Source organism: Lagopus muta, chromosome 11 (assembly GCF_023343835.1).
Source record: "Lagopus muta isolate bLagMut1 chromosome 11, bLagMut1 primary, whole genome shotgun sequence".
Classification (NCBI taxonomy): Eukaryota; Metazoa; Chordata; class Aves; order Galliformes; family Phasianidae; genus Lagopus; species Lagopus muta.
Genome location: NC_064443.1, coordinates 5,697,282 through 5,722,054, shown reverse-complemented (window position 1 = coordinate 5,722,054; position 24,773 = coordinate 5,697,282). Strand labels below are relative to the sequence as shown.

The 24,773-nt window shown below is 45.0% G+C and overlaps 1 protein-coding gene and 2 long non-coding RNA genes across 5 annotated transcripts in view; all 3 read right to left on the bottom strand.

Annotated features, from left to right (window-relative positions):
- The window catches only part of FBLN2 (fibulin 2), a 106,637-nt gene extending 95,952 nt beyond the window's left edge, over positions 1 to 10,685 (bottom strand). The window contains exon 1 of one of the 3 annotated variants that reach the window (XM_048957588.1): positions 10,575 to 10,685. The gene's annotated coding sequence lies outside the window, so the exon portion shown is untranslated. Of the gene's footprint in view, positions 1 to 1,853; positions 2,004 to 10,123; positions 10,335 to 10,574 lie in introns of those variants that run through there. The other 2 variants (XM_048957586.1, XM_048957585.1) reach the window with 2 other exon arrangements.
- Positions 10,686 to 12,277: 1,592 nt separating this feature from the next.
- On the bottom strand, positions 12,278 to 21,778 carry LOC125698792 (uncharacterized). Its single transcript, XR_007379334.1, has 3 exons — positions 21,648 to 21,778; positions 13,056 to 13,145; positions 12,278 to 12,386 (listed from the first exon to the last, which is right to left on the bottom strand). It is a non-coding gene; the product is annotated as an uncharacterized LOC125698792 (long non-coding RNA).
- Positions 21,779 to 21,923: 145 nt separating this feature from the next.
- On the bottom strand, positions 21,924 to 24,564 carry LOC125698796 (uncharacterized). The gene is made up of 3 exons (XR_007379336.1): positions 24,457 to 24,564; positions 23,400 to 23,798; positions 21,924 to 22,816 (listed from the first exon to the last, which is right to left on the bottom strand). It is a non-coding gene; the product is annotated as an uncharacterized LOC125698796 (long non-coding RNA).
- Between the last annotated feature and the right edge of the window lie 209 nt (positions 24,565 to 24,773).

The window sequence follows — 24,773 nt, the reverse complement described above, 5'->3', positions numbered from 1 at the left end:
AAAATGTGAAGGATCTCCCTATTCAAGGAAACACCTGAATTTAAAGAAAAAAACACATTTTTCCTACTACTTAAATACACTGAGAGGCTAGTGTTTGCCTACTCACTATCTTAGTGCAGGCTGCAAAGCAGCTTACTGCAGTGGTCCCAGTCCAGGAGCTCCACAAGAGTGGAATCACTGAGATGTTACCAAGACTGAAGGGCTCAGCTCCTTTGCCACTGGCTTCTTGTCTTCACTGGAGAAGGTGAAAGGGAAGTGGAGTTTAAACCAGTGGATGTTTAACCTCTCTTCCAACCCAAACCACTCTATGATTCTACAATTTCAGTCGTCACACTGAACTCAACAAATCCTGCCCAGAGCCTTTGCCCATGAGACACAGCACATGATACAGTTACAATAATATGGCTGTTGAAGGGTAAGGCACCACTGGAAAAGGTCTGCCAACACACTAATGCCAATTAAAGGTGTGATTTTTGGATGGTATTTTTATGTCAACACCATCTCTATTGACGCTAGAGTAGCTGCGTCTTCAAAGCGATTTCACAGGTCCAATTGATAACCCTTGGGAAAATAAGCAGTTTAAAAAGTAGGTAAGCCTTCTTTGGCCTCCATAGGCCTCATTCTGCCACTTCAGGAAAAATCTTTTGTATTGAAATCAGTTTCACCCACCCGAATAACAAAGGTGATTTACTACTATAAAGTCGTATCTTTCTCAAATATTTTTATACCTGCAAATTATATTGCCACAATCTACAGCTTCTACTGTTGTTAAATCACAGTTGAGCCAAGCTAAAAGTAAAGCCGTATCCATCACCTGTGCCCAGAGCCTCCCACCCAGCATCAGGGCAAGGATGCCTTTGTTTTAGCAAAGCCTTCCATGAGAAGGAGGTACATTCATGTGCTGATGATCCTTTACAAAGTCAGAGGCACAGACACGCCCTCCATCACCACCTCTCTGCTCAACAACTGAGGGTGCAAAAAAACCCAAGAACTCATCTGTAATAACATCTTTTCCTTTGGTACCAAAGGAAGAAGCCGGTCCCGCTATGGCACCAGTGAGCTCAAGGGATCTTCCTGCAGGCAGCACAAACCACGCACCCAGCCCTACTTCCTCGGCCCCGCTCAGAGCAGACAGCGGGCTCCAGCACAAGGCTTCGTGCAACAGGAGAGCGCTAAGGTGAGGGGAGGCATGGGGCAGAGAGCAGGCTGGCTCTCGCTCGAGTTTCAAGACAACACCGCCTGCGGCTTAATTGCTCCACCAGTGCTTCAAGGCTGCTCCCCATATCTTGACACAGACCCACGCTCTGCTCTCCTTAGGAGGCAGCAAGTGAGTGCTCGCACCCAGCTTCAGGAATCAAAAAACACCAGCAAAACCCGGCAGCGAGCACTTCTCTTAGTCATCCCATGCATTTTCTCCTCTTCCTTGCAAACTTCCCGTTGGTTTTCGTTAAGCTCACATGAGGCGAGCAAGCCTGCACGGCTTGCAGACCGCGTTCACAGGGTAGTTTTGCCAGATTTCCCCTACCTCCAAGTGACATCTGATTTGCAAACACTCCCACCGAACCACAAGCTGCTCTCGCCTCCACCCAGGGAGTTGTTTTCCATAAAGCAACAGCTCCAAAACATCTACAGCAACTTTTTGTTATTGTTGTTTGACGATTTGCCACTTTCAGAACAACAAGAAAAAAAGAGAGAGACGGAGAGAAACGAAACAGCATAAGGAAATATTTGCATATTTGTCCCGGTAGCCAGGAAACGGCTTTTGGATCGCGTCCCCCGTTCCGAGGGGCTGCAGCCGGCTCCGCTCCGCCCGGCACCGGCGGGCGCCCTGGACGGCAACGCGCCGCACTTACCGTGCTGCTCCGCTCCGCTCCGCCGGGGAAGGGGCGAAGGGACCCCGGGAGGCGGAGGGAGGGGCCGGAAAGCTGCGGCGGGGCTGCCCCTCTCGCCCGGGAGCGGAGCCGCTCCGCAGCGCGGCCAGCCGCAGCCCGAGGAGCCCGCGGAGCGGGGCTGGGCAGCCCGTAACAAGGAGGGAGGCTGTTTTGTAAAGCTCACGTGAGGAGAAAGGTCTGCATCCCATTTCCTGGGTTTCCATTAAGAGAAATTAAAAATGAGCTGGGAGTGAAAACCGAGCCCTGCGCCTGCCGAGGGGGCAGAGGTGCTTTGCCACCCGGGTTTGCCCACTTTAAGCCCGCTCAGTCAATCAAAGTCGGCTTCAAAATCGTGCTAAGGAGGGCTTTTCACTTCCTTTCTGCCCCACTGCTGCTGACTGAGATCTAAGCCATCCCTCACTTACCTCGCTGCAACCTGTCAAAGGTGCATTTTGGTCATTTTGAGCCAAATTTTTCCATCAGGATGGCCCAGTTGTCATATTTTATGACGATAGAGACTAAATGTAGAGACCCGACCTGGTACAAATCAGAGACTAGACTTTGGGAAGAACCAAGTCAGCAGCACGACGCACCAAGAAAACATCCCTCAGTGGGTCGTAAGAATAACCCTGGTATCTTTCCCTCACCAAGCAGCAGGGCTGTGCCTGCAGGCCTCCCAGAAGCACCCTGGTTGAGCCACAGGCAGCCCGTCCCACCCTGCATGGCACACCAGGCTCAGCCCCCCTGCCCTTATGCTTGTGCAGCACAAGCCACTGCCAGCTCTTGGTCTGGCTCTAGGGCTGAGCTCAAGCTCCTGTGTGACGTCCTGGGACAGGCAGCAGAGGGACACCCAGACAGGCTGGCATAATAGTAAAGAGCTCATCCATCTCCAGCATTTAGTTATGGAAAAAAGGGACTGCCCAAACATCCCAGACATCCAGACCTGACCGCTCATCCTGCCTGAGGCCTGCTGGAGAGGTTGGCAGCCCACTGCTCTGCCCAGTCCTGCACAGGCAGGGCCAGAGAAACCCAGCACTCGGTGCCCAACCAAGACTGACAGTTCAGCCTTCAGTGAAAGGGCTCTGTCCCAGCAGACTGGCCCCAGCACAGGTAACTGAGACAGCTATCTGCAGATGGGTGCAGCTGAGCATCCACAGCCTGGCTGCTGGCTTCGGCTTTCCTGGTGACCAAGAGATAGAGCAACAGGTTTGCTGGCTCCTAGCAGAGCTGACTTGCTTCCCCCCATCTCTCCCACAGCAGGGCAAATGCCTCAGCATGCCCTCCCCTCTTGTTCTAGCAAACATAGCCCAGCCCATTCTCACTGGCAGTAAAAACAGAACTTTACCTAGCAATTGGAGAAACTTGGGCTGCCTCTGGCCCTCAACAGCTCCCATTCACAGGCAAGTTTGAGATCTGCACTGACAAAATGCGTGTACAATTATGGAAAAGTAGCAGGGTAAGAATTTCCATTTCTGAATAATGTGGTATCCTGTCTCTGACACGGCCAAAGCTTGGGAAAGTGGGACTGCCTTATTGTGCAATGCAGCAATGTGTATGAGGAGAGGGGTTGCTGCCAGTCACTGCTGGACACCCTCAAGGCATGCACAACTGCACAAAACTGTTGTGCAACTTTAGCTAAAGAGAAAAATGCTATTTACTTTGTGAGGAAACAATCAACACTCCAAAAATGATCCTACACAGTCTTGAATATCATCTGACTGAAGAAGGAAGCAGAGTGCGAACAGATGAATAACTTGCTGGAGGACTTGCATTTCTCTCCACCTCAGCAAAAACGCACCATGAGCACTGCTGCTCTGAAGGTGGCATTTACAGCCTCCTTAAATCTTCTGGTGACAATCTATGTGTGCCACTTGCTGCCACCCTGCTGTGCCACAAGCAGATGTGAGGCAGCAGTCAGATGTTTCATCTGTACTTTGCACCATAGGTTTGTGGCTGAGGTGGGAGAAGCCCACATCTGCTGGCACTATGTGCCAGGGTTCGAGTCACACTGGTTTGGGAAAGCACACAAAAGTCCACCCTGTGGCTGTGATAGTCTAGAACAGGAATTAAGGGGACTCCTGGAATCGCTCCAGCAGTTTTCACTGTTAGGGCTGTGATGGTTTCAGCAAGACGTAGCCTAGGACTGACATGTATAATCAGACCGATTCATACCTATGGAAAAAATTCAGCAAGCTTTCAGGCACAAAGATTCTTCCTCAGATCCAAGAGGGGATCTGACCATACCCCCATCTCCATCAGATCTTCAGCATGAAATTTCCTCACTCTGAGAATGTCCACTGACTGTTAGCACCACTTCTGTTCTATCAACACAGACAGAGGCAGCAGGAGATCCTGCTAGCCAGACCCATTAAAGACAAAAGTTAAATGTCTTTCTCACCACTTGTGCAACAGCATGCCCAGTGCCCTTGCTGTACCCAGAGGTGAACAGGTGAACATACTGCAGTGAGGGACACCACTCAGTGGTGGAGGAAACAAACATGGATGCAGCACAAGTTGGTGCACCTTCAGATGGGAGAAGATGCAGAGAATTTGTGCTCAGGGTCTCAGGCTGAAGCCTTAACTGGAAGATGGAGTCCTATGCCGTGGTCCATCCTTAGGCATTGCCATCACTCCATCTTTCTGAGTAAAAATATGGCTCAGAAATAGAGTAATTATTTTTTCTAAGATGTTCAGATCTTTTCAAATATTCTGCTTTGTATTCAAGTGACACTGAAGAACTGATACATCCAGGACTTAATAAAATGAAGCTAAAAGGAAATATTCATCATCTCCAAATGAAAGAAAACTGACAAAAGACAGTGTTCAGGGACCTAAAGGGTAAGGCAGGCCGTGTGAGTCCATGCAGGATACAGAGTGGCCTTCACCATGGGTGGGATTAGCACATATCCACTTAGGGACTAGCTTTGGAAAGCTGAGCTAGCTCTTTGGAAGTCTGACTCAGGGAGGAAAAATGTTCTTTTGGACTTTCATTTGTCCATTTTTCACATCCTCAGCAATCCTGCAGCTCTCTCTGCACGGGGCACCAAATGGGAGAGAGCTGGTGTTGCATTTTCCTTCCATGAAACAGTCAGGAAAGGTGGACACAGAAGCCTCTATATGTGGCATTGTTGGGCCTAGAGAACTTGACCCAATAACAAGCAAATGGAGCTTTTCCACAAGAAAGCCCCAAAGCAGAGGAACTCTCTCATCTGACATAAGGGGTTATATTTCAGAATCCAAGACCTTACACACAAACAAAAAAAGCCATAAGCAATGATTTCCTAATTGCAGACCAGTGGGAACCCTACCAGCAGCATCCTCTACCCCTTTTTTCCTGCCTCTGTATATTGTAGGAGCTATTTGGCCACACCGACTCCATAACTATCTCTTCCACATGGCTATAGCATTCCCACTGCAAAGCAGTGCTACTCTGAACAACCACAGAGCAGGGCTGAAAAACTGTCGTGTGGGCAGACTCAGACTGAAATATTTTCTCACAGGTTCTCATCCAACCACAGTTTTTTGTTTTTCCAGAGTTCAGAAAGATATCATAAAGCAACAGAAAAACAATGCCTACTTGGACTAAGACAGCCATTTAGCAGCATGTCTTTTATTGCAACATAGGGTTGGGAAACACGAGAAATGTGTAGGTCACATAGGAACAGCTTTAAGCAGATGTGGCTGCTTTGAAATATCAGTGCATCAGTATTCTAACTCATGTCAAATCAGAAGAAAACCGTGCCATTTTAAGACCAGCCCCATCCAAACAAAGCCAATGTACTTCTGCTCTGAACATCCCAGTGGAGTCTCATACTGCTCTGGAAATTTTTATCACCGAGGCTTGCCAAGTCTTGCCATGACCTGCAAGGTTGAACTCTTACAGTGGGAAGCTAAAGAAATGGCTTACGAGAGGATTCCCACTGTAGTGGGTGAACATGGTGTGAGAATTGTTTGCTCTAACAGTTTATCATAAACTGTTTTTTCTGCAGTTGTTTGGCCAAACCCTTCACTCTCTTACACTCATTCAGTGCCCTTGGAGGAAGCTGCACATGTGAAACAGAGCAATGAAGCATAAGTCTTTGAATGAGGAGCAAATGTGCCCTGCTGTGGTGCGCTGTTAATTTAATGAACTGATAAACTAAGAGCACTCACAAGCAGCATTCAGGAAGGCATTCATTCAGATTAATGCAAGTATCTGAAAGTTGTACATAAAGCAAACAAGAAATGGCTCCTCAGGAAAAATGGCAGGAAAACAATCTTTGTCTTGGAACTTGACTGGAAGCTATTCTTTGTTCTCAGCCTTCTGCACCATCAACTAATCCACAAAAGACGCCATGGCTCTCATGGCAGACATGACTACAGGCACTGCTAACAGATTTTCAGAAGAAAACATGTCTGCGGCTACTGTGCCAGCATGCAGAGCCCCTCTGTGAAGGAGCACCCTAACATCTACAAACATCAGCTGGTCTGTGAACTTTTGGACTACTTGGCAGAGGGTTTGTCTCTGTAGCCAAGATGAGCCTCTTCCTTTGCCCTCTGACCACAGAGGCAGGTATGACATGCTCTCTTCCAGGGCTCATTGCCTTCATTTTCATAATGTATAGTAAAGTTCCCAAGAAACTTTGGCTGAGTGCATCAGACACGCTTCAGTTTGGACTGATTTCTCATTATGCAGTAGTAGACAGGCTTAAATCTGACAATAGAGGCATGCAGAGAGCAGGCAGATTTGCATTTTCCCGTTACCCCCATTGGCCTCTCCTGTTTCCTTCTGGCAATCTTCATTCCTCTCAGAGGATCTCCTGAACATTTTGACAGTGAAGAAATTGAGGATAAAATTGAGGATAAAATTGAAACAACGAGCTCCTGCTTTCTTTTCCGAAAATGTTTCAGTATTGACCTTGAAAGTCATGGAAAAAAAAAAAAAAGAAAAAAAAAAGATGAAGCTTTATCTCCTTTGGTGGTGAATGAGATGATTAATATCCATTGTTCAAATCCTCTACAGATTTGCTGCATTGAATTATGTGCAGGTTGTAAACCAAACAAAGCAAATATCCGAGATAAGAATGACCGCCAACATGCTGCATCATGTGCAGTTACCCTCCAAGTAGTTCTTCACGTTTGGATTCTAAAAAACACTCTTAAATTAAGAAGGGATAACAGTATTGAAATGTCAGCAGAACATTACAAACATTGAAGGTTCCCTGCTAGGACCCAGAGCCCACGGGCTCCTCCTGTGTGGGCTCTTTTGATGTGGGTTTCTGCACCCACATCCAGCCCTGCAAACGTCAGTGGGACTCTGTGGGTGCAGAGATCTGTCAACACTGCACCCAGCCTTGCTGGATATAGCAGTAGGTAGGATGCAGGAGAGCAGTCAGTGTGAAAGACAAGATGGCTGCAGGTTGCAAGAGGAAAGTAAATGAGCAGAAGCCTGGCAGCTGAACCATGAGCAGGGCTGAAGCACCCAGTGAAGCTGCATACACACTGCTGCACTGTGTGACAATAGATGGCACAGTCCAGAATAATTCAGAGGTCAGGAGGAATTAAAAAGCGTCTTTCAAAGAGCATCGACTGAGCAACCGACAGGCAGTAAAATCACCGAGGGACTGACAGCAATGGAAACACAGGCAAAGTGCCCCCATTGGGCTACACCAGACCACTGTCTCCTGATCCTGTTAATATCTGAGCCCAGGGTAGGGATACGGGGCTCTGCTGAAGGAGTGGGGCTGCCCAGCTCTGTGCCCTGAGCAGCAGCCCTGCAGCAAGGGGATGGGCAGCAGCTGGGGCTGAGGGGGGATGTACAGCCCACCTGTCAGGGATGGAACTGGAGAGGCTGCAGGGGCAGGCGGGCAGCCAGCCAGCGTGACCAACTTTAAGCTTTCTCTCAAGTTTGTGTGGGGCTTTTTTTTTTTTTTTTTTTTTTTTTTTTTTTTAATTCCCTGCACTTTCAGCACAAGCGAGGACTTGCCGAGCTTTCAACCCAAAGTAAATTGTATCTTCTGTCACTCCTTTACTCGTTCCTTTAGTTTACATACTTGCCAACTACTGAATTTTACCTTTTCAACTTCAGCAGCCAGGAGCTTTTCTCTTCACGACAGTATTTCTGCTCTCATCAGTGTGAGGACTCATATTTGTATATCCACCTTCAAATAAATATTTCTTCTATTTGCTTCCAAGATGAGCACATATGCACCTCAGGCTGCAGTACCCTCTAACAACTCGATGGAGCTGTTGTTGCTCGAGGCAGTGTCTCTGCCCATGTGTGCAGTGCTCACACCACAGAACTTTACAAAAATAGAGTATGTGTGCTTGCCATGGCACAGACTGACCTGCAGACAGATCACAATACACTCATATTTCTGTTCTTGAAAAACCTGTGGTTAGCTCCCATGTACACAACGTTAGTTATCTGTGGGCTTTTCACATGCAGCAGCCTCTGTAAGATTCCCTTATTTCCTAAGAATAAATTATTTTTTCAATGTTTAGTTGTGGTCCTAAATATTCCCAATCACAAGCTCTTTTCTTCCCCCATCACATGTTTCATTACCAGTACAGGGAAGACTGTAGCCTCACCCCTGAGACAAAGCAATATTTCCATCTGATATTCTGTGTTTCACGTCCCTGAAGTACCATTTTACCATTTCCCAGGTTCCTGCTTTCCCATATGGAGTTGCCCACTTTTCACACTCCCTGAGTTTTCAGAAAGCTGCTGAAAACATGTGGGTCTTCACAACCAAGCAGAATCATAAATGAAACTACCTCTGTCTCATCTTCAGCGCTCAGAAACACAGAGGGAAATGCTGTTCAAGCCTTCCCCAGTTCTTCACCTTCCATCAGGATCTCAAATCCCCAGCAGCACTTTCTGTCACTTCACTTGTTAAGTGGAGTTGTTGCTTTGCCCCATCTACTCTATTATTCTACTCTATTAATCTACTACTATTTATCAGGCATTGCTCACTCCTCATACACAACTTGCACTCAGAAGCCTGTTCTAACCAGCATCCAGATTTTCACAAGGAATCTGGTGTAACCTCAGCCACTGTGACCCACCAGACCAGGACAGAGACCACCGCTCTGATGAGAGCTTTCCAGCTCAGCCTTCCCAAGCAGAGACCCACTGCCAATGTGCACAGGAGGGCCCTGTGCATTTTGGAGATACAGCATGGTCTCCTCTGATAAAGAAGCACGTAAACTTTTATAATTACTTCACACAGACTATAGTTTTCCTCTTGTGGGTGAATCGAATAGAAACACTTGCATACTGCCCAAGATACTGGGGTCTATGCCTTGATGTCACCCTGGGCTCCTAATACCTGCTATACAAATAAACTACCCAGATGGCCATTCCCTCAGCTGGTACAATGTTACCCTGCACAGAACTTGTTACCTGATGCTGTCTACTGTTTGGAAAGGGCATGACAGACAATTCCTTGCCATAACACCTTTCAGCAGCTATTGCAAACCATTACCATTATCAGCTCTAGTCTACCCTAGTCCAGGAGTGGATCCAGCCTTGAGGCTGGCAGAGCTGCCTCACACCACCTGACTCTGTTCACCAACAATAGACAAAAGTGGAAATGGATGTGGCACAGGCTGCTAGTTCTACTGCTGCCTTCTGATCCCACAAGGAAAGAGCGGGTATCACCAAAGCAATCATTAATTTTCCCTAAAGCTATTCTCTATTAACAGCCTCAGCACTTTTGCACAAGAAATTAGCGTTATGCTGACTTAAACTCACTGTGTTGACAACCACCTCCAGCCTTATTTAACATACAATTGTTATTACTGATTTTCTTGCTTGCTTTAATGTGTAAATGATCCAAAGCAATAACTCAAATTGCATTTTGACAGCCATGTGGACGTAGGCAACTGTCACTAAGGTCTGGTAGACCATATTTCTTGTCCAGCTAGGACCAAGGTCTCACATTAGAGGCTTCCAAAATTGAATAACATGTAAAGCTAATAAAACCTTGAATCAGTGTGGAGGCCTGATGATTCAGTCTTGGAAAACTGAAGGCCATGTGAGCCAGTGAGTACTGACTCCTGCCATAATGCATTTATAAAACGTGCAAAAGTTATAATCTACTGAGGCAAAGCATCCTTGCTGTTGTTGAACAGCACAGACACGCAGCCAGCCAAGTTAGCAAAACTACCTCATGAGACCCACAAGGACCGCTTGGAGATGTCATCTTGCATAAATACACCTAGTTCACACAAAATCAGCTCAGTTAAAGGTTAAGTAGCACAACAGTTACCTGTTCTGGAAAATCCTGCTGAGGTTTTTCCTTTTCTTTTTCTCCTCTGTAGCTAAAACTACAGCTGAAGCTGAATCCATACAACAGATATCCCTTTTACAGCACGCGTTTCTGTGCTGAATTTATGGATGCTGCTGCATAGGGAAGTAACAAGACTATAATACTATGTGGCACTAGTCAGTTCACAACCACAGACCAACTCACAACTGCCTTAGAAATAGTTCTCCTGTTACTACTGAAGGGAATAGATGACCCCTTAAGACAGACAGCAGCAACACCCCCTTCACAGCTGTCTCCAGTTTCTCTCCTGAAAATTGGCTGGGTGTTTTCTTCGAGATTCAGAGCACAGATGTAAACTATTTAGGGATATCCCCGTTTTTCCTTAACAATGCCAGAGAGAATGAAAATGAAGCCTGTTAGTTTTACAGCCATTAGGGAAAAAAATCTCTACCTGAGGTCTGACCTGCAGCAGATGGGTCTGTCTTATCAGTGCAGTTTCTGGGGGAACGTTGCTCTGAAGTTTTCAGGCAGCAGTGGGCAGATCCTCAGCTGTGCACAGATCCTATTCTGGTGGTCTCCAGAGTAAGCATGCACCTTCAAAGGAATGCAAAAATAAAGGGTCACAGAGGGTCTTTTCTCTCTATAGATGCATATGTGCATATTCAAGATAAAATCTGTCAACTGAAAACTGGTATTACCAAGATACTATGGCAGCAGCTCATCGGAACAGCCCCACTCACCCATGTGTCACCTGCTGGCCCTCTGGGCTTTTCCACAAAAGTTACAGCTGGCCCAGGCTTCACTCTTGCGTGAGGAATAGCAGAGAGAAAACCTGGAGCCCACTTGGATTCCAGCCTGTGCCAGCTTCTTCCACCAGGGAAGGACCCAGGCCGCCCCTATTTTCAGCACAAGCCCTGTGTGGGGCTCTGGTGAAGCCAGCCCAAGGCCAGCAGCTGCCTGCAGGACCCATCACAGCCATGGCTCACCTCTCAGCACACCGCTACTGAATTTCACCCTGAGGTGTGTGCTGGGTGCAGACAGTCCCTCCTGTGTCTGACAGGGAGCTGTGACATTTCAGCAGCCTGCAGGCCCCAGGTGACGCCACCAGCTCTGCACCTAAGTGCTGCCTGCCGTTTAGAAGTTTCCCAGCAGAACTTTAGTCATCTCTGCACAAGATTCGGCAGGGCTGAATTTAAGTTTGCAAGCTGTTATTTACAACTTTTTTTTTTTTTAAAGAGAGAAAGAGAGAGAAAGAGATCTGTGCACAAAGCACTTCATGCAAAGTGCTTTGTGGGTTTGAGGAGTGGGAGAGAACTGCAAATAGATTCAGTTCTTCACCGGTTACCAAAATCCTGCTTGAGACATAGATTCACGCTTAGACCTCAATACAGGTTGTCTTAGAAACATGCAGAGACTTGAACTGATGTCTTCTTTATTTATGTAGACCTTTATCTTCAAATAAACCAATGCCTTGCCTTATGCAACACAGCACTGTAAAGAGAATGTCTTTCATCTCCAGCATTTGCTGTTATGTGGCAATAACAGTGTTTGCTGAAAAGCATCTTGATGTAATAGTAGTTTAAAGTTTATTTTCTAAACAGAGCCGTTGTTTGCCCATAAGAATGTAAATTTGCAATTCTCCTTTACACTTCACATACGATGAGAGACAGAGACTTAAAATCTTCCCGCAGGAGAGAATTCATTGTAAAGTAAAGCACTAAGTATGGCATTTATCTGAGATCGTAAAGGCTACAGTAATTAAAAAAGACTAAAACATATGGTGCACCTCATAAGGATGGATAGTGCGATCTCCCAGACGGAACCTTTTTTGGTTACTGAGAAAAAACAAGAAAAATGCAGCTATTCTCCCCAGTGTTGAAACGTAAAATGAGCTTTAGTTGTGGTGAAGTAGGAATGGCATTCCCATTTTAACTCTGCCAATCTGGAGGAGAATGATTTCCTTTCATCTGGTGAGCAAGATATGATCTCCAGTTTGGATCTATTAGTGCCTTTACGATCGGATATGAGGGAAGGAAGTTGTCATTAGTGGCTTGTAGCAGTCTGGCAGCTGATGTCAGCACATGACAGCACCATGCTGCAGCCAAAGGAATGTCACATAACCCTTATATTGCACTGAGAGCACTCTCCCCAGTGCTAGGTTGTATTTCAGTGATGTTATGGATGTAATGTGGAGCACAAACAAATCTTGGTCAGCTGACTGTCTCGGGTTGAAGGAATGCAATCTGATCTCAGAACAACAGACCTGGAAGTTGAAAATAAACAAACAAGAAAACAATTGCAAAACAACAGCAAATACTTGAGTTATCAGATAGTGCACAGAAGGTGAAAGACAATACCTCAGCTGGCATTAAAGACCAGTATAGCTCCAGTACATCATTACCCACTTCTCTCCATTCTGGGCTCAGTTCTTGTTTCATAGCTGCTAAGATCTGTATTCTCACTTCAGAGCGCAGAAAAAACAAGACTAAAATCTTTGTGCACAAGTTTAAAAAGATGTTTTGTGAAAATCAATCCCCAGTTAGAGCTCTCAAGTATGCATCGAGTGGGGACACACAGCTTGGGCTGGCAAAGTGTCCCTTTTGAGGGGAAGTCACCTGCTGGCTATTTAAGCCTTCCATTGAGAGGGCACTATTAATTAAATAAACACGATGAATATTCACAGCTTTTAGCCTTTCAGGAAGGTAGTTTAAAAGGAAGTCAATTTAATGAGAACTACTGTGGCAGTGATAAGGAAAGCGAAGTTCTAGCAACTATGAATTTTCCAAGGCATTTCATAGGTGATTTTAAGTGCCCTATTTGAAACCACATGGACAGTATCAACACATTGACAAAGTGCTGCTGCTCAGTGCTTTGCTGCTGCTGGGTAAAGGAATATTTACATTAACCCAGGCATGAAAAGCAGAGCACAAACCTGATAAGATATTGAAATGCGTCCTGCCCAAGGAGACGGAAAACAGAAGGCAGGTAAGGAAAAAAAGGGCACTTTTCTTCTTTGCTCTCCCTAAAAAGGAAATCAGAAATTTAAGGTTATTAGAAAAAAGCAAGAAATATTGTGACAAAATATATGATACATATAAAAAGAAAATCAGATAACAAAACACACCCAACACCACTCAGCCAAGCATTACTTAGTGCCTGGTACATTATATATATATCACTATGTGTGAGGGGTTTCACAAGAAAACTGAGTCTACACACATGCTGCTTCCCAGATCACTTCCCAGTATCACTGGGGAAGTTGGCATCTATTGCAGAAATATGTGAATATGGCACTGACCAAGAACCATTTTCCTCAACCCAAACAGCCATCATCACATAGAACTTCTTCCCATGTCTCCTTTTGCAATGGATCCAAACTTACCATTCAGTTACTTTGTTCTTGACAGTACACATTAGCACCCAGGAGCATGCACTGTATTAACTGCACGCAACGTAACTGCAGCCTCCATCCTTGCACCTCAGCTGGAACAGGGAGCTGAGGCCTGATGAGAGGCACGGTTTGGGGTGAGGGGCAGGAAGGTCCATCTCACACAAATTGAGTTTGTAGCTTCATTAATTCAAAGTGGCACCTTCAAAGGGAAGGAGAGGAATTTTGGCATACTTTTTGTTGGAGAGAAGCCTGAAACTCATAGCCCTCAGCCAGAAGTATTTCTAAGATGTAATTTGCCCAATTAAATGACATCACTGGTGGAGAAAAATGGGCTAATCTGTTAGACCTGCAAACCAACAACTATTAGTGACAGCAGCAGCTAAGCAGCTAGAACTGCAACAGTGCAGCTAAGTAGCCCAAACCTTTAGCAAAGGAACCAAAATTCTTCCCTGAGGAAGAATAAAAATATACAATGTTTCTTTAGAATTTATATGATAATATATATATTAAATATATCTTTTCAGCAGAAGTAACATCAATCTCATAAGAAAATGAGATTTGTTTTTCCTTTCCTTTTTCTTCTTCTGGGTAACCTGGAAGCAGGATGATTTCTCTGGTATTAAAGTGCTTTCCGACTACAACTATTTCTGGAGTCCTCAAATCCTACATTTTTAGTTTTATTCCAGGAGAAAAATGCGTGTCTTGCATTTTTAGAAAAAGCTTCTCAAATGAATCTTTGTAGATCTGAATATAAATTAAGGCTCAGCTTCCTACATGATGGCAAATCTGTTCTGTAACTCCCCAGCTGTCTGCAGTCTCCAGTAACTATAGCAGCCAGTAGGTATTCTCTCAAGTTCAGTTTGCTGCATTCACCCGAGTATGAGCTCAAAGGCAAAACGTGTTTTCTTCCACCAGATGCCTTCTTTAGATTTGATTTACATAAGGGAAAAGTGTGTGAGAAATATCAACATTTGCATTTTAAACGTGATCTTGGGATGTCCGTGGTGGTTCATTCATCTGCTTTTTGGCTCTTCAGTACATTCAGTTCACTTTTATTTGACTATAAAAACATATGGGACTCATTAGCTTAATGGTAAGCTTATTTATTTTTCATCCACTTGCTGGCACTTATTAAACTTCTAACTGCAGCAGGAGGCTAGGTGAATTCTGTTCATATTCAATTTTTTCCATATCATAGGGAGTAACTGATCATAGCTAAATACCCAAGAAAAATGATATTCATCTTGATTTTCAGCTTTTCTGGTAAGATGCTGTATCTTTCTCCTAAGCAGAAGCCTTGGAGAAAGAAGACCAGCAAGGATAGTTGGAAGTACTTCATGAAGATGCCTGAGGAACTCAGGAATTCATGATCTGAGTGGAATGTCTTGTGCCTGTACAGACCCACACAAAAAGAGAATGAAGTATTCTTACTGCAAATGGACAGTGAGAGCACACATTCTTGCCTGAGCAACCAGGCAAAATGCCAGAGAGAAGCAGACCCTTTGTAGGGGCTGGATGCCCCTAGCTTGGCACAGGCATTCAGCCTGTGTAGCAGCCCTCAGTGATGCTGGGCTGCTACAGACCCCTCCTTGCAACCCAGGGCAACCTCCACTATGGGAGCACAGTCATTGCGTAGGTCCAGTTCTGGCTTCCAATTTTAGCTCCACCACAGAGTTCCTTAGAAATCTGTGCAGGTAACCTAACCCCCACAGTGAGTTCATTGGGAGCATCCCTTTAAACTGAATACTGTAATTTGACATCTTTCACCTTTTCGCATCCCTGAAGGAAAAATTTGCATATATGTAAATATATGTAAAATCATTAAACAACTAAGCCAGCTCCTTAGACACTGAAAAGACATTCAGCAGTCTGTGAGCTCCTCAGAGAGACAGTGGGAAGGAAGGCTGGCTGCTTGGAAAAGCTTCTGAGAAAAATGAAGCAGCTGTCTTTGCTAGGGAAGGACTACAGCAGCTATTTAACACTCCCAGCTAAGATCTCATGTCTAGAAAATGCACCACTTACCAAGTGTTACTGCTGCATCAAGCCCGGTAGTTCATAACCACAGACCTGTTATACCATTGCAAAACCACTCCGAGCATATCCCTATTTTCACTCTAGTTCAATTGACAAAAATAACAAAGCAGTTTTTGCCTCCCTTGTGACATTTATGTCGCTGCTTCCATCATCATTTGTGCTTCTCCCCACTTCCTCCCACCATGGGCGACTCTGTTGCAGGACTGTGGCTCCCTTCCTGCACCACGTGGTGCCCGCAGTCCAGTTCCAGTGGTGTCGTGCTGAGGCTTTTCTGCATCACGATTCCCCGCAGTGCTAACAACTTGAAAATGCTAACACCCACCTGATGTGCCAGAGATGAGACAATTGTTGAAAAATAAAGCGACTGAATTTCTAGTTTATCAAGCAGCCTTTCCTCTCTTCGGATTTCATAAAGACTCATGCTTTATCTTGCCATTGTTCCATCAACACTGACCAGCTTTAAAAGCGAAGCAGGTAGCAGTGATACAGGGCTTGTTTTCAAGCTCAGGAAGACCCCAGCACTGGAAATCAGCCGGCTCAGCTCACCTGCCTCCAATCTGCTTCCCAGAACTGCATCTCCTCACAGCTCACCTTAGCAAATTTAACCCTACAGTCTGTCAAAAGTACTTTCTTATTTAAAGCCTGCCTTTTGCATTATACACAAGGGTCTAATTTCTGTGCACTACTTTTCACGTTGTAGAAAGAGAAATAACATGTGAGAAGGATTAAATTAAAAAATGGTTTTGCTTCAAGAAATCAGTTCTGTGACAAAGAATAATCACCTTCTAAAAGCAAATACAATGTTTCATTTCAAATTTGTGTGTATAGCCAGCATGAATATCTAAAATAATTCCATTAAAATAGAAAAAAAAGTCTTTCCAAGATAAACTACCCTGTATGCAAGAGAAGGGGAAGCTGGTCAACTCTTACATGCAAATTCTGTCTGCTGGAGAATAAATGTCCCCAGGGCCCAGAGATTACCTGGCTTATCCACCTAGCCTTGCTTCTCGTTCCCTCCTGCCCCTGTGTCTTCCAAACCAGAGGCCCCATTGGAGCTCAGGGAGTTGGAGCTGGCAGAAGCTTGTGTCCAACCCCTGTGGAGTCATGCCATGGAAATTAGGAGGATGCTGAGAGAGCAAATTCTATTTAGCTCCAAAAGATAAAGCAGAAATCCAAACATTTCTTTAGAGGGATTTTGGTTTTGCATAAATCAATGGTCCTAAAGGGATCCCAGAGGCAGAAGTGCCCTGCTCTCTGTGGGGTGCAGTGGGAGCCAGGCAGTGCTGGGCAGGACACGTGTACCACAAGGCTCCTCCTCCTGCATCACGCTCCTTGTCGTTACCTGACTTCCTCTAATTGCACACGTGGCCCTTGCCATTTCTGCAGCCTTCCGTGTCCACTTGGGCTGCAATTTCAAACAGTGTCTACATACTTACAAACCATCTGTAAAGGATCATTAGTGGAGAAAGCCATGAACTACAGCACTTAATATACAGTAAAGTAAGAGAGTGAGCTAGTTGCTGTAAGTCAGCCTGTCATCAAAAATGTCACCCTGGCAGCCAGGTCACCCAGTGGAGATTAAGAGCTCAGGAGTAACAGGACAGAGGGTCTGGAGAGCGAGAAAAAGGCAGGTGCAGTCTCTGAGCTGCCCATCTATCCTGCCAACATCACGCTCCAGCCCCCAAGCCAAAATTAAATTGCAGGGAACAGCATCGCCTGTCCAGAAAAACTGTTCAAGTTAGTAGTTTGTTGCTGACATGCTGAAAATTTTTCCAATAGCAAAAAGTTGTGCACAACTATTGATTTCACAGGAGCTGGGATACAAGCAGTTAAGTAGTAGGTACAGTAATTATATACCAGTAGAGAGAAGGTCGGAAACAAGGCTCACTCAACATTTTGTTTGTACTTCTGGCACGTCAGTAACAAATGCAGCAAAAATGCCAGGGCAGTGCTAAGTCTGGAACAGAGCAGAATCTGCTGGAATGGCAGAAACTGAAAAACAGATCTAATGATTGCAGCTGCAGTCCCAATACCATCAGTACTGAGGCTGCGTTTTCATCATACTCAGACATGCAGGCAAAGTTAGTAGTGGTCTTAGTTATTAAAGGAATGCCAAATGAAGCTGAAATTAGTCTGCTGTGAGAACAGAAAAGACTGTGTAAAAGTTAAGCAATACAAGCATTCACTATGAGATCTAGCAGTTCTGGAGTAATAAAACATGGACACACCACAGTGTGTAGTAGAAAATCCACGTTTCCTCATGAACTTAGGCCGCACAACTCTTTTCTGCCCCAGCTTTGGTTTCCTGCCTATCCTTATATGGGGGATTGTCTTGCTGTGTGTTGCATCATGGTTCAGATCAAGCAAGATGCTTTGTATCTCTTTAACGGAATAGGGCCCAATACGAATAAATGTTCCCTTAATATTTTGAGAATTAATGATGCATGAGTAATGCTGAAGTCTGATCCAAGAAATGTTCCAGTATACTTGAATATTATCGAGTTTTTCCAAACACCTAATTTCACAAACTGCCCACAGAGCACTGGAAGCAACCAGTAGCACTGCAGCCCTGGGATCACCAAGCTGCAGGCAGGGGGGCTGATGGGGCACCTTTCACACACACACCCTTGCTGCAGGCATCTGAAACACACTCAAACAAGTTATTTGCATTAATGTGGAGTTTGCAAAGAAACACTCCCTACAAGGCAGCCAGAAAGCCATGCACCAGCCTGCTCACATTGTGCCTGCAGCAGACCCCAGCACCGGCTGACAGCAGCATGGAGCAGAGTTTGCAGCCTTGCTTTCTCCTGCTGACAACCACACGATTTCTGCTAGCTAAAAGTCTCCTCCTAACCAGTGCTTTCTCGAGTTGAAGAGTTCTTGGAACTCAGATGATCATATGGTGTGGCTTAATGAATTGCATGTTTTGTCTTGCTTCTCCAAGTTGATTCTTTTTGACTCGCCCAGTAGCGTTTGTCAGCACTGCCTCTCACCAAAAAGTTAACTGTGGTTGGGTTACCACGTATGCAAATCTGAAGGTTGTTACCAGGAGAAGGGTGGAAGATGCTTCAGAAGCCCAATATCCCTTCTTTGAAGTAGTAACCAGAAAAGAACTATTACTTAGAGTGCGTTAACACAGAGACAGCCAGTAACTGATCCCCTCCAGGTCAGCTGCAGCCTCCTTCCTTCACAGCCATCACCAGTAGCTGCTAAATTTTGTGGCCAGGACAGCAGCAGTGCCTGTACGATCTTGCACGCATGTTTTCAAGAATGGATAGACTGGAGCCCTTTGAAAGGCGTTAGCAATTTTCTAAGGCTGTTTCCAAGCACTACTTCAAATTGATCTCCCTGAGCCTGTTTTGTGGCAGAACTGGAGGTGATAGACACAAGAGGTGTGGTTGGGGCAGGACCAGCTACGTGCCCTCCGTGCTGCTCCACTCCGCAGCTGAAACTCGCCTCGGTGACCTCTCCTTCCCAACATAACTCCACTCTGCAATGCAATGGGAAGCTGGCCTGGCATGGTTTCCTAATGATCTGGAAATCCGTGGGAAATGATAATGTGTCGTGCACAGTTCACGGGGTGAATATTTTTATTAATTATTTATCTCTAAGGGTATGAAACCAAAGGCAAGACAAGCTGAGCTCCCTCTGTCTTTGTCAAATACTAGCAATAAGGAGCTGTAGAAAAAACTCGCTTCATCCTTCTGCCTAATGAAAACCATGCAGAACTCTGCCTCCTGCAGCTCTTGGGAGTGAGGGGAGGGAAGGCAGGGCTGCAGCATTGCCTGAGGTTGGACCTTCAAAACCAATTTTTTTAAAAATGTGTGTTTCTTAGCAAGGGAAAAAAGAAGTATTTCTAAGTAAAATTCACATTATTTTGCTGGATTTGCAGAATCACTGCTAGATTCTCTGCAGTAACTTGAACTGACTGGACAAAAGCCTTTAACAGAGCAAACTCAGAGCTTCATTCAGTTCCCTCATTTCCCTTCTTTGGTCCCAGTCTCACTTTCCAATCTCTGCAGCACCTCCCAAAACTTTATCTGCCACACAACAACCAGCATTTTGGTTTTTGCTTTCTCTGATTCTAACAAAGTTACCTACAATAAGTCTCTTGGGCACTTACTGCTCTAATCCCCAGCTCCGTATTCTCAGCGCTTCTGTCTCCTCCTGACTGCAGACATTTAATGCACACAATCATCTTTCAAACCCTTATCATTTACAAAGGTAAATGCTACAGCTGTGCTGGCACCTGCCCTGCTCCAACTGCCAGACTGTCCGAGCAGTAAATAGGCAAATATTTTGCTTGGCTGTACTGGTTGCAATTGGAACAGTTTTGTAAACCGTATGTAAAACCTTGAGCAATTAGTTCCTTTCTCTAAAACAGGAAAAAGAATACAAGAAAGTATACTGACTTTTTCTCCCTTTTATGGAAAGAAAATTACTATTAAAAATAATAATTCACTGTATCAGCTGGTGACATTGCTCCCATAGGATAAGGGCCACTCTGGTAGCTGTAGTTTTGAGTATATATGTATGAAAATCACACCTGATTGTATTCATCAATAAGGGAACGAGATTACTTAAATAGATCCCTGAGGTGAAAAAGCAAGACTGTCCCTCCCTTGTTCTAAGAGAAAAGATGACAAATCAGTAAACAGTTGTATTTTAAAACTGTGTGTCCAAAAAAAAAAGCTGAATCTGCTACTGTCGCCTTGACAGACGGACATAATCATGTCAATATTTCACATAAATCCACATGTGATGGGGGAAGTATATGTAGTTTATTCTGTTCCTGTACACCTAAATAAAAAATTGCTCCAGCTCTATCCCATCTCTATGAGCACAGCTCACTGTGCTGTTGTGCAACAGAAAGACATTTCAGCCAAGTGTAAACCTAGAACTGGATTTCAAAAATGTTGGCTTTTTCCCTTCGTGTTTCATGCTGTCCTTACACAGGAAACAATTAATAGTTTGCAGGTACCCGAGATCCTGCTGGCTTCACAGATGGGGATGCTTTGTATAGGCAACACATACTGTGTCATATCATCCAAACACACGCTCCCCTCATTTACTTTTCACTTGGATGCCAAGAACTGGGAGACTTGGTAAGCAGGAACATGGCATGGAGACACAAATAGCCATGCTACAGACCTGCTTTCCATAGGCAAAAGTCATACTGGGCTGCTTCCCTGCAGTAGGGATGTAAAGCCCTGCAGTCATTTGCATCTGCTCCTGGTGTCAGAAATCCCCATGCTCCTGCTGGGCTGAGAAGCTCCTACTGGGGATGAGATTCAAAGGCACAGCTCTCCTCCCACCCATGTTACTAAGGGAATGTTTTCAGCATTCCCGTAAATGCCAATGGGTTTTCCCAAGTGGCAGTAGTGGTCTCCTTGTCTATCCTTTGGTTGAGCCGCAAAGAATCATAACTTACAGGTGTCTGCTTACAGTTCAGGCAGCCGGAGGAAATGTTTTGTGGCTGCAAAAGATTTAACACAACTTGACTGAGGTCACTGGGCTTGTTCCTGCTTATTTTTTCATGTGGTATATGGGAAGCAAGAGCTAAGAGAAGTATGATATCTCAGAATGAGGTTGGCTACAGGAGAAGATTTACCACGCAGCCGATTCTGGAGCCATACTGGCTTCTGGAGGCAGGAAAGAGCTGATGCTTTGCATTCAGTGTGCTCTGAAATTCCTTATCACGTTCCCATCCCCACGAACAACAGAGGCATTTCTGACACAGCAGCAGCCAACTGGGAGGAGCACAGGAGATCAAAGTTGTCGACTCGCACCCGGCAGCTCGGGCCAATGCTGTGCTGTGAACTACGTGACCCCCCTGAACCTGCTGGACCTCGACCAAAAAGCATTTGTCCCATCCCTGCATCTGTGAAGTCTTCAAAGAGCAAAGCTGGTTTTCATTAATTGCCAACTATTACTTTTTGTGAGCTAGTTTTCCTCCCACTTTTCTTCACTCTAAAAATTACCAAGAGTCCATTCACTCCATCACTACAGTGGGGCTGAGGGGATAACTCCAGCTTCTCTTCCAAATTCCCTGTACTGTCAGACGTTGACACATGGCAACCCATCCAGCACATTGCCTACCTGAAATCCGAGAGAGCTGTGTTCTGACAGAGGCTGTTCAGGAGCACTCAGCAGTCAGTGCCATGCCTCAAAATGAGCTGCGAGCCCAGGTGCATTCAGGCCTTGAAGAAATGCAGTCATCCCACCTCTTATCTGCGGGAGGAGAGAGCTTCTGTGATGGCTGTGTTGACACAAGGCCGTCTTCTAGTGTTCCTGATGAGCTCATCAGCAGTCAGCTTGAGCCAGGAGCAGCTACTGCCACCATGTTGTGGGTGTGGGGCAGCCACTGCTGCCATGTTGTGGGCACAAGGAAACCTCAGCTGCCATGCTGTGGGCACAGGGAAACTGCAGCTGCCATGTTGAGGGCTTGGGGCAGCCACTGCCGCCATGTCGTGGGTGCACAGCAAACACTATTGTCACGTCGTGGGCATGGAGCAACAGCTGCTGCCATGTTGTGGGCGCAGGGCAGACACTGCTGCCATGATGTGGGCATGGGGCAGTGCAGCGCTGTGCTCCTGAAGGAATGAAGAAGCTGCGTACATGGCCCAAATGGTGACACCAGCAGGCCTCTGGAGATTGATTGAAACATCTTGATCTTAGTCCATGGATGTCTCTTCAGCCAACACATTCCCCGTGTTGGTGATCTGAACTCTTTTGGCCTCCTCTGTTTTCAGCAAATACCACAGGCAAGGACCCAGCTGAGAGCTCTCCAACAATTTCTTTATCTTGTTTTTCAGTCCAGAAATGGTTTATCAGTCAAAATCAATCCACTTTGTAAAAAATGTGCCTGGTTTGATGAACCTTGGATGAATTGCAGTCCAAACTCAGTCTTCCCACCAGTTCACCTGCAGAGCTTCAGGACCACAGGCTTCTCGGTGTGCCCAGAATCCAAGTTGTGCAATGCAGACGCGTTGGCACCTGTGGCTTCCTGGGGCCCTGGGGGCCCTGAGGCAGCCGTGTGCTGTGGGCTGACCCTGAGCAGAGGCAGCTGCAGGCCCTGGCATCTGGAGCTCCAACTTTACATTGCCCCTGTGTCCTGCTTCCTACAGACTGCACAGGGTGAGCAGGAAACTCTCAGCTGAGAAACGCTGGGACTGTATTTCAATGAGAGCCCATTCCTGGTACCTACAAACTATCCTCTTCCTTCGCAGTTTTCAAGATGAAATGAATTGAGTGTCTCTGGTACTTTCCTGCCAACGCAGAAATAGAAAAAAATAGATCTGTTAATTGTGCTAAAAGAGAATTTCAAGCTCTGCAGCTTCCCCTGCAGCGGAAGTGCTGACTCGTGATCGCTTTTAGGCACAGCCCTGTATGTTGGCCTGCGACTATGTTTCTGATATAAAATGTAAATATCTTCTTTTCTAAATTTTATGCTAATTTGCCTTTTTGCTTTACATAATTAGTTTCTTCTCAGTGGTATTTAAGAATTTAAAATATTTGTTCCATTTTAGTCATCCATTAAATAACTGGTTTGCCTTTATTGGGTGGAAATCAGCACAACCATTTCCTTGTTGCCTAGGAAACTCATCTCAGGGTTTTCATCAAGTTAAAATGTCAGCAAGGTCCTCCTTTAGACATTACCCAAAAATCACTGAGGACTGTAGCATAAGGACAGCATTTGTCTGAAATCCCCCCTCCCACTGTGAGTCCTCCAGACAAGGGATGACGAGAAGGCAGATCGACATCAAAAAGTCTAAGCCACAGTATTGTAATCAGAACAGGGACAGCCTAACCCACAATATCTTGCAGATTTTTTTTCCCCCTTTCTCTTACCAGAATATTTAAATCACAGCATGCAGAACAGGTTGGGTGCTGTAGAAGTGGTGCCTCCTAATCCTCCCCACTCCTTGAAAAGGGTGGGCTTGCAGCTTCACTGCATTCCATACAACGTACGAGCTTTGTTTTCAATTTATTTCTTTTTATTCAGCAGATAGTTCTTCTTAACATCTTTCACATCTTGAAGAAATGTCATATAAGTACAGCATGCATGGCTGAGTGGTCGTTTCCTCTCCCACATTCACAAGTTGTTCCTGGATTACAGGGCTCTTCGCATTGCAATCACACCTTCAGCGATGACAGAATGGGGTTTTCTTTCTCCCAGCATTCAGAGCTGAAGTTCTGATTCTAATTTGGTAAACCTGGGAGAAGCACTTCTATTTTCATTTATAAAAACTTGAGAGGAAAAGAACCAAAAACATTAATTAATAATCACATATTTCAAATCCCTCATGAGGCACATGGTAAACATATCCTCACTGAAGCAGGCAGGCAGAGAGAATTATCCACTCTTTCTTCAGTGTTTGGCTGCTCTTTTCACTGATGTGTCAATTCAAATAAAGGTCACAAAAAAAACAATGACCCAAGATGAATGCATAATTAGAAATAATGTCTGCTTACGAAATGGTATTTGATATTTCTGAGAGACAGAGGCAATATGGTCTCTTCTTTAAAAAAATAGTGCAAATGATCTTCTCATTGCTTGGTAACATTGACGTACTGGTGGGATTCGTGTCTCTCATATTTAATACTATGGTAGGATCCACTAGAAAGAGCAAAACCTCTCTAAATTTTAAGACAACCGTAAAGAGAATTTCCTCAGTATGTGTATGGAATGATGAAAATAATTCAAATAGGATATAGCAAAATACTACACAGAACATAATTATGTAAAAAATACACTAACAAATAATGCACAGTGTTATTACTACATGTGCCAAAAACAGCACAACTATTTTTCAGAGCATATTTTGTGCAAGCGTACCAGCCTGCCCTGAACATGTTGGGGGACATAAAAGGTCTGCCAGAACACAGGACAGCATTCAGCACCAACCTTTGAGCACTTCTGCATGTTGTTGTCTAGTTTTATATTAGATATATTGTACCTGGGGGATGAGAAATATATTAGAAAAAAACCCTTATGATTAAAAAAATAAAAGTTATATGAAATGCCTGCAAGGCCTCTACTTTAATTCTGTGGTACGAAGTTGGAAGTCCATGAAGCTAACACCCCATATAGCCATTAGAGATCCCAAGACAGGCATTAGTAGACAAGGGTAGTTTGGGACTTTTTTTATTTTTAATTCCTTTAGTTTTCTCCTACAGCCACACGATCTTGTGCTCTTTAGAGCACATTGCTGCAGGGCGACA